Below are 12,884 nucleotides of genomic sequence, written 5' to 3' on the forward strand. Positions count from 1 at the left end.
ACTTTCCAACTCCTCCATCAAGAGGTAGAATCTATATCCCATCCCCTAGAATTTGGGCCGGGCTTTATGACTGCCCTAACCAATGCAGTACAGCAAAAATGACACTGTGTGACTTCAGAGGATAAGTCACAAAAATACCATATATTTCTGCCTTGATTTCTTAGGATGCTCATGCTTGAAACTCAGCCACCATGCTGTGAGGGAGCCCAAGCAGCCTTTGAAGGGGATCACATGGAAAGGAACCAAAGTCCTCAGTCCAGTGCCCTGGCTGGGATCCTAGAGCCAGCAGTTAGCACCAAGACATTCATATGAGTGAACCATCTTAGAAGTGGATCTTCCTATCTCCAAGTGAGCTGCCTCAGCTGAAGCCCCATGGAGCAGAGACAAGCTGACCCCACTGAGTCTTGTCCAAATTGCTGATTTATGAGCAAAATAAATGATTATTGTTTTCTCAAGTCACTAAGTTATGGGGTGGTTTGTTACACTGTAATGAATAAACAGAGCCCTTACCTAGAGGTATTTTAAAATAGTATAGAAAGGACCCTAGAGCCAAAGCAATATGAAAAAGATTGATAGAGGAATACTTTAAAAGGTGAAACTTCTGCATGTAAAAAAAGTCATAAACAATGTTAAAAGGCAAAGTTAATAGTTAAGGACATTCACTTCTGGGTATATATACAAACTGATTGAAAGTAGGGACTCAGAAATATTTGTATACCATGTTCACAGCATTATTATTTTTATTTTATTTATTTATTTTTTTTTTTTTGCGGTACGCAGGCCTCTCACTGTCGTGGCCTCTCCCGTTGCGGAGCACAGGCTCTGGACACGCAGGCTCAGCGGCCATGGCTCACGGGCCTAGCCGCTCCGTGGCATGTGGGATCTTCCCGGACCGGGGCACGAACCCGTATCCCCTGCATCGGCAGGCGGACTCTCAACCACTGCACCACCAGGGACGCCCACAGCAGCATTATTCACAATAGCCAAAAGGTGGAAACAATTCAAGTGTTCATTGATGGATGAATGGATAAACCAAATGTGGTATATGCATACAATGAAATATTATCCAGCCTTAAAAAGGAAGTTCTGACACATGCTACAAGACAGAAGAACCTTGACGACATCATGCTAAGTGAAATAATCCAGTCACAAAAGAACTAATATTGTATGATTCCACTTATATGAGGTTCCTAGAATAGTCAAATTCATAGAGACACAAAGAAGAACAGAAGTTACCAACGGCTGGGGGGGAAGGGAAAATGGGGAGTTAGTGTTTAATGGGTACAGAGTTTCAATTTGGGATGATAAAAGAGTTCTGGAGATGGATGGGGGTGATGGTTGCACAACAATGTGAATGTACTTAATGCCACTGAACTGTACACTTAAAAACGGTTAAAATGAGGACTTCCCTGGAGGTCCAGTGACTAAGACTCCATGCTTCCACTGCAGTGAGTGCGGGTTCAATTCCTGGTTGGGGAACTAAGATCACGCATGCTGTACGGTGCAGCCAAAAATTAAAAAAAAAAACAAAACAGTTAAAATGGTAAATTTTATGTAATGTGTATTTTACCACAAAAAAAGAATATAATAACAAAGACAATTAGAAAACTGGAAAAATATTTGCAATATATTTGCAAACGTAACTGTAATATATTTCCAGTTTTTTTAGCATGGGAAAATGATAGAAACATGCAATACCAAATAAGAAGGATGAAAAAGAGGAGGAATAAAAAATGGCCAAAAAGCACTTTGGAAATATATTCAATCTCTCAAGTAAGCAGTTTTAGTGAGTACATGGGATAATATCATACACAACTGGTGAGTGTGTAAATTAGCATCTTTCTGGAAGGCAATTTGGTTCTACGCATCATATCTTTTTAAAAAGTACCCTACAATTGCACTATTGGGAATTAATTCTAAAGAAGTAGTCAGATAAGATAAAAGGACAGCAATACAAAATGGCTTATATACAGACAAAAATTTGAATCAACATAGATCCATGAAGAGGGGGTTTGTAAATAAATGCTGGTACATCCATGGACTACAGTGCAACCTTTAAAAAGGATGATGTTCTGCTATATTTATTGACATGCAGAGGTGTTCATGACATATTTTAAGTGTAAAAAAATGCAAAATAAGAAGCAATATGTTTAGTATGGGGGCGGGGAGTGCATGTGTCAGAATACATAAGAAGTCTAGAAGAAATGTTAACCATGCTCATTTCTGGCTGGGGGAACTCCAGATAATTTTTTTCTTCTTTATACTTGTCTGTGTTTTCTAACTTGTTTTTGGCTATGAGCATATATTACTTCTATCAGAAAATTTTAGAAAGACCTTTTTTTTTCACAACTACAGAAAAGCACAGCTGTGGTCCTGGCTGGAAACTGAGCATTCTGTTATGAATCCCACCGCTGTTCTCATCTGGGGATCTCAAAACACATCATGAAACATCTGCTGAGGTCCTGGCAGACCCTGAAGATGTCTCGGTCAAAGTCGCCTTGCCTGAGAGTCTTCTGGAGGACAGTCGTGGATCCCCATCCTCCCACACAACTCGCTCACCAACACTCCGCAGGTCCTCTATCACCTGGAGCAGGTGAGCTAAGTTCCTAAGGACCCAGGTTCTCACTCTCAACCCCTTCCCTTGCCTCTCCATGGCCTTGGGCTCCCATTGGAGCACCTGCTTCATTGCTTTCTTCTGCTTCTTCATGCCTCAAGCTGGTGACACATGACAGCCTGAGTAGAGATGGTCACGTCATGGCCCCCAGATGCCAACCTTCTCTGGGGAGAGTCTGATTCTCTGCTCTCTGGATACCGGAATGCTGGCGTCCTGGGAAAGCTGGGAGTTCCCATCCTGGACATCAAGGATGTCACAGGAGAAGCTTGGCTCAGGGAGCCAGAAAATGTGGTGCATCCCAGAACAGGTTCTTATTTGCCACGTGTGGGTTACAAGCTATGCAACCCAGCTGGTGACCTTTTCCTTCAACTTCTTTACCTGCAAAATGGGTATATTGGACTTTTCTCTAGCTATTCATAGAGGTGAAATAGCAACAATGATAGAAATAATAACAACAAGAATTATTTTAGCTGCTACTTTCTGAGAACCTACTATGTACCCAGCCCTGTGTGATACACTTGCAGACATCAATCAGCTAATCTTCACAATGTCACAAGATGGGGACTGAAATTGTACCCACTTGACAAATGAGGAAACTAAGGCTCTAAGAGGTTAGGTGAGCTGCCCATATCTCACAGCTAGGAGGTAGTACAGAGTGGACTGAAGCTTCAGCTGCCTGTCTCCCATGCCCATGCTGGGACCACATTCTGCTTTGCCCTTCCTCTCCCTCCTCACTGCCCATTTCATGCCTTCCTCTGGTTTGTTTCTTCCTTTTGTTCCTACTTCCTGCACAAACCCTAAAGTGAAGCACTGTGCTGGGCATGCAGAAGGTGCAGAGAGCGGGGGTCTGTTGACGTCTATGCACCCTCTCAGCCCTGCTCAGTATGATCCTGCCCTCAAGGAGGCTGCAGACTAGAGTTTGGAGATGTTCCATCCATCATTGTATATAGTGGCAAAACAATGGGCTATCCATCCACAGGGGACCGAATAAACAACTCATGTGACTTGCACAGTGGAAATCTCTGCAGCCATTACCAAGAACAAAGTAGCCCCTCAGAGGACAATATCTAAGATATAGTGTTAAGTGGAGAAAGCAAGAAGAGAAGGCATGTTTTAAGTGAGCCCATTTGATTTTAAAAACGTGTGTAACATCCTAATTTGATTGATTATTGTTGTGACAGTATTTTTAGTGAGGTAAAATTCACAAAACAAAATTAACCATTTTAAAGTGAAAAATTCAGTAGATTTAGCACATTCACAATGTTGTGCAACCATCACCTCTATCTAAGCTCCAGCACGTTTCCATCACCCCAAAAGGAAAACCCTGTTCCCATTAAACAGTCACTCTCTATTCCCTCCTCCTCCAGCCCCTGGCAACCACTAATCTGCTTTCTGTCTCTCTGGGTTAACATATTCTGGATATTTCATAGAAAAGGAATCATGCAACATGTGGCCTTTTATGTCTGGCTTCTTTCACTACTCATAATGTTTTCAAGGTTCATTCATGTTGTAGTAGGTACCAAACTTCTTTCTTTTTTTATAGCTGAATAATATTCCACTGCCTGGTTAGAGCTGTTTGTCCATTTATCAGGTGATGGACATGTGGGTCTTCTTCCCCCTTTTGGCAGCTGTGAGTAGTGCTGCTATGAATGCTCGTGTACAAGATTTTGCTTGAGTACCTGTTTTCACCTCCTTTGGGTATACATCTAGGAGTGGAATTGCTGGGTCACGTAGAAATTCTATGTTTAACTTTTTGAGCAAATGCCAAACTGTTTTCCACAGCGACTGCACCATTTTACACCCCCACCAGCAGTGTGCAAGAGTTTCAATTTCTCCATATCCTTGCTAACGCCTTTATTTTCTATTTTTTCTTTATAGCTATCCTGATGAGTATAAAGCAGTATCATTTCCCTAATGACTAATGACGTTGAGTATCTTTTCATGTGCTTGTTGGCCATTTGTATATCTTCTCTGGAGAAACCGTCTATTCAAGTCTTTTACCCATTTTTTAATTGGGTTATTTGTCATTTTATTGTTGAGCTGTAAGAGTTCTCCATTTGGGTTTTAAAGATATGCTTGTTTATGTATGTCCCTTCATTCACATTCATAATGTTTATCAAGCACCTACTGTGGGTCAATCACTCTACAGTGGTAGACAAGGCAGTTAAAGATGCTTGCTTATAAGGAGCTTCTGGTCTAATAGGGAAGACAGAACAAAGGAAGCAAATAAATAAAACAAGATCTATTCAGATTGTGGTAAGTGCTAAGGAAAAAGTAAAGCGGGATGATGTGATAGATTGAGAGAAGAATTTCTTTACTCAGGGTGGCTGGGGGATGCCTCTCTCTCAGGAGGGGACAGTTGAGCTGAGACAGAGAGAGAACAAAGAGCCAACCATTTGAAGACCTGGGGGAAGGGCTCCAGGCAGTGTGAATAGCTGGTGCAAAGGCCCTGAGGCCAAATGAGTTTGCTATATTTGAATAACAACAGGAAGGCCAGTGTGGCTGGAGCATAGTGAGCACAGGGAAGAGAGATGTGTCAATAAAATAAGAAATGTGGATGGGGGCCAGAGCACATCTAAAAGCTGGACACACAAAATAGACTGTGGCAGCTTCTGGGGCAATGCGGACCTTCCCTTTCTACTTTACAGATTTCTCTTGTGTTAGGTTTTTATAAAAAGCAAATATTGCTTTTGTGAGAAAAATTATTATCAAGAGCAATGTATGCCCAATATAGAAAAATCTAATATAGAAATGCATAAAAAAGAAAATTAAAATAAAAACTGCCCAGATGGCCAGCCCCTAGAGATAAGCCCTCTGGTAGGGATTTTATTTCTCCTCAGAAAAGACAACTTCATATCAAAGAGCATGTCTTCCAGTCTCTGTAGGGTTGCCCTGAAACCCTCCAAAAGGCCCTCTTAAGAAACACCCAGATCTCTAAATAGACATTTCACCAAGGAAGACATACAGATGGCCAAGAGACACGTGAAAAGATGCTCAACGTCACTAATTATTGGAGAAATGCAAATCAAAACTACAATGAGGTATCACATCACTCCAGTCAGAATGGCCATCATCAAAAAATCTATGAACATCAAATGCTGGAGAGGGTGTGGAGAAAAGGGAACCCTCATGCATTGTTGGTGAGAATGTAAATTGATACAACCACTATGGAAAACAGTATGGAGGTTCCTTAAAAAACTAAAAATAGAACTACCATATGACCCAGCAATCCCACTACTGGGCATATACCCTGAGAAAACCATAATTCAAAAAGAGACATGTACCACAATGTTCATTGCAGCACTATTGACAATAGCCAGGACATGGAACCAACCCAGATGTCCATCAACAGATGAATGGATGAAGAAGATGTGGCACATATATACAATGGAATATTACTCAACCATAAAGAGAAATGAAATTGAGCTATTTGTAGTGAGGTGGATGGACCTAGAGTCTGTTATACAGAGTGAAGTCAGAAAGAGAAAAACAAATATCGTACGCTAACACATATATATGGAATCTAAAAAAAAAAAAATGGTACTGATGAACCTAGTTGCAGGGCAGGAATAAAGAGGTAGACATAGAGAATGGACTTGATGACATGGGGTAGGAGGGCGAAGGGGGGCAAAGTGAGAGTAGCATCGACATATATACACTACCGAGTATAAAATAGTTGGCTGGTGGGAAGCAGCAGCATAGCACAGGGAGATCGGCTCGGTGCTTTGTGATAACCTAGAGGGGTGGGATAGGGAGGATGGGAGGGAGGCTCAAGAGGGAGGGGATATGGGGACATGTGTGTGCATATGGCTGATTTGCTTTGCTGTGCAACAGAAACTAACACGGTATTGTGAAGCAATTATACTCCAATAAAGAGCTATTAAAATAAATAAATTAATTAATTAAAAAAAAAAAGAAACACCCAGGTCTCAAAAATAATAGCTTTCAAAGTGTGTACAACCTTCAGTCCAGCATTTCCACTTGTAGAAGTGCATCTTAATGAAATAACTGGATACTTGGACAATGTAAAAATGTTACAAGAATGGTGACTACATCGCCATTTATAATTGAGAAAAACAGAAAACAGCCTAAATGCCCATTAAAGGGGGAAATGGTTGAATAAAACATGGGACACATCCATACAGGGGGACATTCTACAGCTGTTACAATAATGATGTGAATCAATATTTACTGACACAGAATGGTCTTCTGGTTATATTATTAAGCAAATAAGTGGTTATGAAACTATATGTATGGAATGACTCTCATTTGTTAAAAAAAAAGAATATATATGTGTACTTGTACACGTGTATGTCTAAAAGTAGGCCACTAAAATATACACCAACGTGTTAAATTGTTATTCCTGGGTAGGGGAATTACAAGTGATATTTTTCTTTTTCAGTATCTATTTTTTCCACAATAAGTGAATATTACGTTTTACTTTCAAAACTAAATAACACACCAGCTCGATCCCACCTCAGGGCCTTTGCCCTGGCAGTTCCCTCTGCCTGGAATATTCTTCCCCAGATATCCTCCATTTCTTCAAGTCTGCTCAGATGTCACTGTCTCCAGGAGCCTTCCTGACCATTTTAAGTTGTCCCCATACACCTCTCTCTCTTCCCTCTTTTTTTTTTCGATACGCGGGCCTCTCACCGTTGTGGCCTCTCCCACTGCGGAGCACAGGCTCCGGACGTGCAGGCTCAGCGGCCATGGCTCATGGTCCCAGCCGCTCCACGGCACATGGGATCTTCCCGGACCGGGGCACGAACCCGTGTCCCCTGCAGCGGCAGGCGGACTCTCAACCACTGCGCCACCAGGGAAGCCCTCGCTTCCTTCTTAACATGCTGTATTTCCCTCTTTTATTTCATAGGAGACCTTATCAACTTCTAACCGAATTTGTAATTTGCTTATTTATTACGTTTATCATCTGTGATCTCTCACCCCTCATCCTCAGCCAAAAGGTCAGCTCCAGTAGGTAAAAAAATTTTGTCTATTTTGTTCCTTGTTGATTCCCAGAGCCTAGAACAGGGCTTGGAGCAGAATCGAGCTCTATAAATACTTGAGGAATGAATGAAATATAAACAAATGGTTTTCCTGCACGAAGACTTTAGTCCTCGCCCTACTGGTTTTCATAAGTGCTATGGATGAGATGGATCTGGCAGGCTTGGTGAGGGACAGGTGGGAGAAAAGATGTCCTCTCCCTTTCCAGATTTCTGCTCCCGTCACTTGCCAGCGAGCAAACGTAGCTGCGCTGAGCCCTAACATAGCACCGCCCCCTGCTGGGACGTTTGAAGAATGCAGTGCTCTGCTGTGGCCCCAGATAACATTTGAAAAATGATTAAACCTGGGAATTTGGAAAGAAACCAGGTGGAAAGGTTATGGGGACGAAGCCCCCGTGTTTTCCTCTGGGCAACCAGATAGGTATGTGGAGGCTTTTTCAGGCTGGAAGAGGGGATGAGAAGGAAATGGGGCCCACTCTTTCAGCTGTGGGGTCCTGAGGGGTCCTGATTCAGGCACAGTTCACCTCTCACAGTGGAAGGACTGCTCCTGATGAGAAATTTGGCCCAGACTCACCTTAATGGATATCAACCACAATTCAGAGTCAACCCTCCAGGGATCTTTTTTGGAACTTCTGGCTCCCCTGGAGCCAGTTCAAGTACAGGGTTTTTTTTAGGTTTTGTGTTTACTTTGTATTCTTTTTATCCAACCCACCTCACAAAAGGAGAACTTCAAATCCAGTTTTTACCCAGACTTTTAAATGAATGTGCAAGTTCAGTTACAGAAAGAGGAAATGGATTGGTCAAGTTTGCTTACTGACTTAGCATTTTTATGGAGCAGTTACTGCTAGCCAGGCAGGGTTCTAGGTGCTGGGGATACAGCAGAGAAAAATATAAAAATTTCAGCTGTCATGGAGTTGATATTCTAGGGAGGAGACAGATGCTTCACCCATAAATAAATTTAAATATCTAATTTAAAACTGTGGTAAAGTGCTCTGAAAAGAGAACATGGTGAAGAAGAGTAATGGGGTAGACTTCAATTTTGGGAAATCCACAAAAGAACATGATATTTAAATTTGAATTCTGCTGCCAGTAGTCAGGGGCCGTTTAGGGTGGGAGGAAATTTCCAGTCTTTCAACCTTGGCAAATTATCTCCCCAGAGAAGAATAATTTGCCCATTTTAGTTAACTCTTTGCTCTTCAGGATACAGTATTGCACAATGGTGTAGGATCAGAATTCTGGGTTCAAATCCTGACTCTGCCCTCTTCTTTAGTTTCTACTTTCTTGGTTCCACAGAGTTATTACAAGGATTTAATGAGATAATAGAAATAAAGCAACTGATACAGTGCCTGGCAAGTGGTCAGTACTCAAAAAATACCAATTGTTATTGTTAAAGGCTCTGAGAAGTTCTGCAACTGAGAAACCTATTTAACTAGACTCACTCTTTTGCTGTAGAAATTTTTGTTGTAGAGTATTTTGTATTCCACTATATATTTGGGGGAAAAAATTATTTCAGTTATTTTGGAAGGACTGGTGAGCAGACATTATTTATCGTCTACCCCAGATCCATTTGCCATCTTTTTTCTTGCTAACAGAACTCTGACTATGTTCAGGATTTGGCCAAAGAGACTTTGATTGCAGAGAAAGTAGGCCAGGCTTGATGTAGACATGGGCACCTTACTTTGTTCTGGCCCATGAAGTGTATAGAGAGTCTTCTAGGGGCTTTCTGGGAAACATATTTGCTTGCCTGATAAGAAGTAGACAGGCTACTTGGATCTGTGGCTGCCATCTTGGGAACATGAAAGGAAAGTCAATAGAATCATGGGAAGAACATCAGGATCCTGGTCATGTCCAGCTACCAAACAACCCTGCAACTACCGATTCCCAAACCCCTTGTTGAAAGAGAAAAACAGTCCCCCATTGGTTTAAGCTCTGGCTAATGGTTTTCTGTCACCTGCAGCCCAAAACATACCTCATGGATCCAGGGGTCCCAGCTCTCTGCTCAGAATTAAGATCAACCTGTTTTTATCCATTTGTATTAATAATCGCTCTTTCACCCTGAGGACAGTCTCTGGGCATTGTACCAGGCAGAACCATTCCCTTCCCTGGGGCCTGTTCACCTTGTAAAACCATGACTCACTTCAGAGGCTCTTTTTGGCCTCACACCTTCATTCCAGAGTGGATTCCATGATCCATCCCTCTTTATCTTCCTCATCTTTCCTGTCTATTTTTGTCCTTTGTAAAATGCCCTTGCTCCTGGCCAGGATACGGAAATATTAGCACACACTCCCCCTTAATCCCTCAGGCTCCTGTTCCCTTGTCCAAAGTCACCCAGGAGAACAGGGCAAACTTAGCTTTCTCTGTCTGGCTTTTCCTGGGGAAATAGAACTGCTCCATTGTGTGTCCCAACCCCCAAATTCTCGCCTGTTCTCCTCACCACACATAACTCAAGGGCCTTCTTTCTGTCTCAGAGGATACCTACAAAGGTTGAATAGCAAATGTGTAGCACATGGCATGCACACCCCACTACCTTATCCGGCACCCATGGCAGACATTGCTAATCAGTCCCAGCACTCTTTCTTACTAAGCCAGGATGGCCATGCTCAGTTGAAGTTGGTAGGGGAGATCCTTAACCTCTCTGACACGGATGGTGGCGAGAGATAAAAAGCGATGCCGTGATGCTCTCTCAGTGAGCCAGAGGGGACCCAGCAGGCCTGAAGCCTACAGGTAGGGGTGGGCATGAGGACCACTGACTTCAGCCCCCAAAGAACTGCATAGAAGTTTGCTCAGGCCTTTTACACATGTGTTCTGGACTCACTCCCAAGACCATCCTCAGTCCCTTTTGAATTCAGTTCCATGGAGCAAGTCTATAGCAATCACCTACTATGTGCCAGGCCTGAGGGTCCTGGAAAGATGAATGAATCCTGGTCTCTGTCCTGGAAGGTTCTGGAGAGACAGATTGACAAAATGATAAGAAGGTGCAGTGAATGCTGCAACAGAGCATCATTCAGCCATTCAATAAATATTGATTGAGTGCCTACTATGTGCCAGGCACGGTGCTGGGTACCAGGGGAAGATGGTGAGCAAGATAGGCACAGTCTCTACACTGTGGAGCTACAGCCCAGGCAGGGAGTCAGATGCTCGTCAAATAATGACAAAGAAATGCAAAATGCAACTGTGGTAAGTGAGAGAGAAAGGAGCCCAGTGCTAGCAACCTTCATCTGGGGAGTTGGGGAAGGAAGAACGTTAACTAGAACAGTGGTTCTCTAATGGAGACAGTTTTGCCCCCCTGCTCCAGGGGACACATGGCAATGTCTGGCAATTTCTTTGATTGCTATGACTGGGTGGCATCTAGTGGGAAGAGGCCAGGGATGCCACTCAACATCCTCCAATGCACACGTCAGCCCCCAACAACAAAGAATTATCTGGCCCCAAATGTCAATAGTACTGATGGCATCCCTCTTTATCCCCCACCTCCAACCACGTCAGAGAGGTTGAGGATGTCAGCTCATCTCCCTTGCCAGCTCCAATTGAGCATGACTGAATGAGGGAGAGTGCTGTGATTGACTAGCAATGTCTGCCATGGGCACCGGATTGGAGAGTGGTGTGCGCATGCCATGTGCCTTGTATTTGCTATTCCTCCTTTGTAGGTATCCTCAGAGACCTGAGACAGAAAGTTCTAGGGCCTTGCATGGTGACATTGAGAAACTCTGATGTAGATAAAGAGGGGAGGGAAGTAGGGTCTAGAAGGATGGAAGAGTCTTTACCCTAAGAGAGTGGGAGCAATTTAAAAGTATGGGTGAAGGGACTTCCCGGGTGATGCTGTGGTTAAGAATCTGCCTGCCAATGCAGGAGACAGGGGTTCGATCCCTGGTCCGGGAAGATCCCACTTGCCGTGGAGCAACTAAGCCCATGTGCTACAACTACCGAGCCTGTGCTCTAGAGCTCACGAGCCACAACTACTGAGCCCATGTGCCACAACTACTGAAACCCGTTTGCCTAGAGGCCGGGCTCGGCAACAAGAGAAGCCACCGCAATGAGAAGCCCACACACTGCAATGAAGAATAGCCCCCGCTCGCTGCAACTAGAGAAAGCCCGCGGGCAGCAACGAAAACCCAAACACAGCCAAAAATAAATAAATAATTAAAAAAAAAAAAAAAAGTATGGGTGAAGACAACTGACTTTGAAAAGGTTCCTCTGGCTGCCATGTGGCAACAGTCTGTGGAGGGTCAAGGACAGGAAGCCGGGAGGCTGTTGGAGTCATCCAGGTGAGTGGTTACAGGGATTTGATCAGGACAGTTGTGCACTCCCTGCAGTCCTGAGCTGAGGGAGGACAGAAGACTGGACATGAATTCAAGGAAGAAGTTTTGAATTTTGGTTGCCATTTGGGGCTAGACATTCTAAATATTGAAGTAAGATTGTATTTAGGACTAAATGACCATAGGACTGTCTTTTACCTAAGAATGAGCAGAAAAGCCATGCACAGAAAAGTCAACTTTTCATCCAAGGGTGGGCATAGGTTACCCTGAGAAATAGGATTTATGAAGACCTCGGACGGCAAAACCCAAGTTGCATTTTGTTCAGTGTTATCTCAATCCAGCCTCGCAGCGCCCCATGAGGTTGGTGTTCTTACCCACCCAATTTCACAGATGAGAAAAGGGAGGTTCAGCAAGGAAGAGTCACTTGCCCTCCATTATCCAAGCAGCAGGCAGCAGAGGTGACATTCTATCTCATCTGACTCCAAGTGTCCCTCCTTCCCCAGAGCCAGGCCAGGAGACAGCAGGAGGAAAAGCAGAGGGTGGTCGGTGGACTTCAGTACCCCTAACCATCCTCAGACTCCTCACTGGCAGGGAACCCATCTCTCCCATCCTAGTAATAATTCTCGAGGTCAGTGGTTCTCAACCTGGGATAATTTCCCCCCACAAGGGGACGGTTGGCCATGTCTGGAGACATTTTTGGTTGTCACCGTCCGGGAGAGGGTTGCTTCTGGCATCTGCTGGGTGAAAACCAGGGACGCTGCTCAATGTCATGCAATGCCCAGGACAGCCCCTGCCCCATAAAAAAGAACGATCTGGACCCAAATGTCAACAGATCCAAGGCTGAGAATCCTGGTCCAGAATCAAAGCCCTGTGAACACCCGTGGCTGTGTCAGGAAGGCGCGGGGCCCCAGCCCTGCCAAGCTGTGTGAGATGAAGACATGTTGAAAGGTCCTTCACCCAAGAACCCCAGGTAGGATGACTAATGAGCTGGGAGCGCAGCCTTAGCACAGCTCC

The sequence above is a fragment of the Phocoena phocoena genome, chromosome 13 (genome assembly GCF_963924675.1).
Source record: "Phocoena phocoena chromosome 13, mPhoPho1.1, whole genome shotgun sequence".
Classification (NCBI taxonomy): Eukaryota; Metazoa; Chordata; class Mammalia; order Artiodactyla; family Phocoenidae; genus Phocoena; species Phocoena phocoena.